Genomic DNA, 6,000 nt, shown 5'->3' on the forward strand with positions numbered 1-6,000 from the left:
GCTAGAAGGCAGATGCTCTGCTGGATACATCATTGCAGCACAAGTCCTCCTACAAGACCACGCAATGTTAAAACATTGGTTAACTTTCACTTCTAGTAAAAGGGTATTGTTCAAATTCAATGTGTGGAAATCAACATCCACCGAGTCACAAGTTTTTTATTTACTGCAGAGCCCTAAAACATTGCAGAATACAATACAGGACCAAAATTAGTTTACACTAATACAGTAAAAGTCCTAAATTCCGGACTGCTCGGTGATTGGGTCCATCCAGATTTTCAGAATTCTCGGACAATACTTTTAAAATTCAAATTTAAGGAGAAATAACTAAGTAAGAGATGAACAGGTACATTTTGACTGTTTATTCATTTGCAAATACAGCATGCTTCATTTGTCAAAACGAGCAGTTTTAAAGAAAAATAAAGTCAACGTTTGACAAAAATGTAAATATAAAATGTTTTCACTACAAAAGAAGCATGTATTGCTTGAAATTATGGTCAAAAATGAACATTGTAAAATGAAAAATACATCAGTAAAATGAATTTCTTCCTGATCAAATTACCTCGATTAATTTGGTTGCTTGTTGCATTTGGGCATCTGTGGCACTTATGCACACAAAAGCCCGCTATATTTTTAAAGTTTGAGATTCCGGATTCTCGGGTGGCTGGATTTCTGGCATCTGGATTTTTGGACTTCTACCATATTTCATACCTTACTTCAAGCCACAAATCTGCTGGAGAAACTCAGTAGGTCATGCAGCTTCCATAGGAAGTAACGGGTAACCAACCTTGCAAGCCTAAGCCCTTGGTCAGGGATCTCAGGCCCAAAACATTGGTTAACTTTCACTTCTTGCGGATGGTGCATAACCTGCTGAGTTTCTCCCGCATGTTTGTGTATTGCACTCAACTCCAGCATCTGCAGTCTTTCTTGTATGACTCCTTCCCTCCAGGGCCTGTTTGGATAGGCCATAATTCTGTAAGGATGCAAGGAGGTACAGGAAGTGTCATTTTTTCATCTAATGTATTCAGTTGTGACCCTGTTGACTCTTTAAGAAATTGGAAAAGATTCCATGGTACTATTTGATAGAGTTTTCCAAGGTCCTGGTCAACATTTATCTCTCTTTCAATATTCTTATGAACTGGTTATATGGTTGTAATTACATTTTCATTCATAGCAGCCATCCTTTGATTACGAGATTCCTCGTAATTGGCTCGTGAAGAGTGTCAGATCGCATGGGATTCAGTATGAGACGGGATATTGAATACAAAGTTGGTTTGAGCGTAGGAATCAGGCTTGTTTTTCAGAATGGGGGCCTACACCACAGGGATTGGGTTGCATCCAATGTTGCTTGTTACTTATATTAACAACTTATGGTCAGGACACTCGTCTGAGTGCTACAGGTACCATATAACCCATGGCTACCTGTCGCACGGTTGGGTGGTCGGCGACTAATCCGACTCCCCCACTAGGCTTGCCTGATGCAGAGGGTGGCTAGACACTCTGCAGGACGAAAAACAAGACATGTCAAAGGGCGAATGAACCCTCTCATAGGGTCAACGGCCATCTAGCAAACGTGCCGTGAAGCTCATAAAGGGAATCCCTTGCATCGAAGCTTGGTCTGGCTTTTCACTGCAATAAAACTTCCCCCAGCTGTCTTGAAACTCACCTTGCTGCTGGATCCAGGAGGGGATGTTGAGAGGGTGGGTCTGGACCTGTGCAACCCCCTACTCACCTAAATCCATTCATGCACACACTGCTCCTTTCTAAGGAGTGGGGCATCCTCATATCAAAGCCCACTGAAAGAAACCATCATCATCCTATGTGATGGATAGCCGGAAGAAGAAGAAGAAGATGTTAATAACTTGGATGATGATGTAAATTAAGAAGGTTAATAAGTTTGCAATTCCACCAAAAAATGGAGGTAAAATGGACAATGAAGAAAGTTTTGCAAGAATTCAACAGGATCTGGATAAACTGGCAAGAGGGTCCAAGGAATAGCAGATAGAATTAAACTTGGACAAGTGCAAGGTGCTGCATTTTGAGCGGTTAAACCAGGGCAAAGCATACATGATGAATATTGGGGCCTTGGAGAGTGTTTTAGAACAGAGGGACCTAGGGGGTTTGGCACATAGTTTCTTGAAAGCGACGCTACACATGAAAAACATGTTTGTACCCTTGCCTTCAATGGTCAGGGCTTGAGCGGGGACATCACTACCCAAAAGGTACCCAAAAACTACCCAAAAGGTTTGGAGTATAGTGTGCAGTTCTATTCACCCAGTTATAGGAAAGATGTCATTAAGCTAGAATGGGTGCGGAAAAGAACCACAGGTATGTTACCGGTGGGGTTGAGTTACAAGGAGAGGCTGGAAAAGCTGGGTCTTATTTCCCAGGAGTCTAGAAGACTTCAATGCCCTGGTAGAGGTTTATAAAGTCATTAGGGGCACAGATAAAATAAATAGAGGGGAAAGATTTAAAGGGGGTCTGTTGGGCAACTTTCTCACACGGAGGTTGATGGGTATATGATACGAGCTGCCAGAGGGAGTGATAGAGGTGGGGCAATTAAAATGTTTAAGACATTAGGCAGGCACATTATTGGAAAAGTTCAGAGGGGATATGGGCAGAACTGGGACTGGCTCAGGTAGACAGCATGGATGTATTGGCATGAAGGGCTTGTATCTGTGCTTTACTCTACTACTCCTCCTGTATTTTGTTGTCTCCTTTGTGCAGAGCTGGCTGCCTCACACCTCCTGCGACCTGAGCTTCATCCGGACCTTGATCACTCCCTGAGTGGAGATTGAATATTCTCTATGAACATAGTTGGGCAGTACAGTTAGTGTAGAGGATACCACAACACTGTTACAGCATCAGGGTCCGGGGTTCGAATCCACAGCTGTCTGTAAGGAGTTTGCATGTTCTCCCCACGTCTGTCTAAGTTTCATCAGGCTGCTCTGGTTTCCTCCCACCCTACAAAACATACAGTTGGGTGTATGTGGGCAGCATGGGCTCATGGACTGAAAGGGCCTGTCACTATGCTGTATGTCTAAAGAAAAATGTAAAAATTAAAAACAAAAAAAAAAATAATAATTTAAAAATCCTGTGACAGGAGATTGATGATTTCTTGAATAGTGAGGCATTAGACATGGCTGAATGCAAATGAGCCCTAAATCTTTGATTGGAATCGATTTACACAAACTTCATCGTCAGGGTAAATTTATGAAAGAACACTGAACTGCTTCATCCCACATTAGCGTGGTTGAGAATGATATCCAACTTATTAGATGTGCTTTCAATGCAGTGAGCAGAAGGGACAGACATGTCCAGAGGCTTTAATAAACTGCTAGCTTTTAGAGGCATCTGATTAAATCCCTTGATGACAGAATCAAAGTGAGAGGAGAGTAAGGAAGGAAGCTGCTTGAACCCCTCAAGTTTCAAACGCTTTAGAACTTTTGACTCCTCTATGATGTTCTGAAGATATTTAGATAGATATATGAAGGGGTTAGAAGGATATGGATTAACCGTAATCAAATGCCAGTTTGACCAGCATGAACAAGTTGGACTGAAGAGTCAGTTCTCAATGACTAATCTTTTGCCAGCTCTCAGTGAGCATTTCAGATAATGCTACCCCTTGCCCTCTGTTCACTGGCAGAAGCTGTCTCTGTTCAGGTACCTCTCCATTTCCTTTCAATCTGCCTCCTCTATCAAAACTAACCTTCTCTCTCCCCATCCTATTCTCAGGAAGTATGTTCCTGCTCCTGACCACCTGTTGCACAAACCGGTTTGTCTTCATCTTGCTTTGATCTTTTCCCAAACATATTATTAATTTGTCCACCAATGAAAACAATCCTTCTCTCTATCTGTCCAGACCCTTCATGGTTTTAAAAGCAGCTGTCAGATCCCCTCGCAACCTTCATTTCTAGTGGAATTTCCAGCTTCACAAATCTATCCCATTAGCGCAAGTCCATCTTCAACAGAGTCAATGAAATAAACATCTTCTGCACCCTTTCTTAGGTCATGGCATTTTAAGTTTTCATTTTTATTTCTTTCTTAATAAAGTAACTTCTTGAAAATAACATATAAAAAGGGAAACATAGCTGAGACAAAATTGGATGGCCCAGTTGGCGTAGCGGTTCAAAACTGGCACCAAGTGCAAGGAGCTTGTATGTTCTCCCCGTGTCTGCATGGGTTTGCTCCTGGCGCTCTGGTTTCCTCCCACCGCTTCAAAAATGTATGGGAGTTTTAGGTTAATTTAGGGGTCTCCAAAGTGGTCGATATTGAGTCCCAGGGGTCGATGGGACCATCCAGGTGTCGATAAATGGCAGGAGGTTGAAAGGAGGTCGATAATACTGGGGGGAGTTTCAATAATGCGGGAGGGAGGTTGATTTAAAATAGAGCCTCCCCCATTCTCCCCCTCCCCAGTCCAACACAGCCGCTGCCAACACCCTCAGATTAGCACAGTCACCACCAGCTTCCCCACCAGCTCAGGAAGCCAAGAAGAATGGGGCTTATCTGCCATGAACATTCGCGCGCCACTGTCACACTTCCTCCTCTTTGGGCTTGTGCCAGCCGGCTGCACTTGGCTTGTGGACCTTGAGATGCTGTATTTAACAGGTAAGTGCCCTTTCTGCTTCCCTAATTTGTCCTCCATTTGGGGTTGTAGGGTCTGCACCCCCAATTGGAGGACAAATTAACGTTTGGCTTGAGATAGTGGCAGACAGAGAACAGAGGGCTCAAAAACCAGGCTGTCTGGCCTAAAACTGGATGTCTGGCCACCCTACCCAGCCTCCCCCCTTCCAGCCCCCTCCCCAGTCCAACATCCACCCTCCCCCCCATCCATCCCCGTGATTCCATGTCCGGGGGTCGATAAGGGACCATGTAGTCCTTGAAGGGGTTGACGGTCTTAAAGTCTGGGGATCCCTGGGTTAATTGGCATATATGGACAGCAAGGGCTCATGGGCCGAAAGGGTCCATTATGATGCTATATTTCTAAATGAATTAAGAGTTTAAAATATGTTAACATAAAATCACAGATAAAAATAAAAGGACAGTTCCAAAGACTCTCTTGTGCAGTAAAAAGTGCTGGAGAAACTCAGACAGTCCTGCGGCCTCCATAGGAGGCCGCATTTCAGGCTTGAGCCCTATGTTATGGTATGAGCAAAAAGCAGGGGGAGGAGAAGAGAGGAGGGAAGAAGGGGCAGGGGGGGGGAAGCACAGGCCAAAAGCCAAGAAATCATAAGTGGAAATGGGTGGGGGCAGAAGAGGAAGTGTTGGCTTGCTGGCCTCTGCTCCTCCTCCTGCCCCTTCTTTCCTCTCTTCTCCTTCCTCCACCACCTGCCTGCTTTTCTCTCGGACCCAGGCCGAAATGTTGGTTCTATCCCTTTGTTTCCTATAGATGCTGCAATGACTTGCTGAGTCTCTCCAGCACTTTTGTGTATTTCTATCACAGAGTCTCAGACATTCCCATTTAACTCCAAATGCTCGGCTATCAGAAAAAAAATCACCAGATGGGGAGAGGCTCACTGGGTTCACGTCTCTCTCTGGAGCCCCGAGCATAAAATTCCATGCCTAAACTTCCAAGGGAATTCAGGCATTGTCTTTCACCTGAAATATACAGTGGTGATTCTGCCAACTCTCTCAGACACCACAGTGTTATTTTCAGAGATGAGTATCTCTGCCTAATAATTATACTACCGACGGTCTACCACACTTTAAATGACACAAGATCCAGGAAATCAGCAAGTTTTATGAAGGTGCATACATTCAACATTATTTCACAGCCTTTAACTGACAAAATATTCAAAATGGACCCGAGCGGAATATTAATGGAGGTCGGTGAGTGAAGATTAAATTGAAAGCAGGGCCTGTCAAATAACACTGCAGTAACAGATGGTGCTTTTACAATTGGAAGAGCATTATTACCATTAAAAGGCTGGTACTAGTCACAATTAATAACATAATCTGCCAGATTATTATCATTGCTTCCTAAGTAGTTTTCAGCAATTTCTT

The sequence above is a fragment of the Narcine bancroftii genome, chromosome 1 (assembly GCF_036971445.1).
Source record: "Narcine bancroftii isolate sNarBan1 chromosome 1, sNarBan1.hap1, whole genome shotgun sequence".
Taxonomy (NCBI): Eukaryota; Metazoa; Chordata; class Chondrichthyes; order Torpediniformes; family Narcinidae; genus Narcine; species Narcine bancroftii.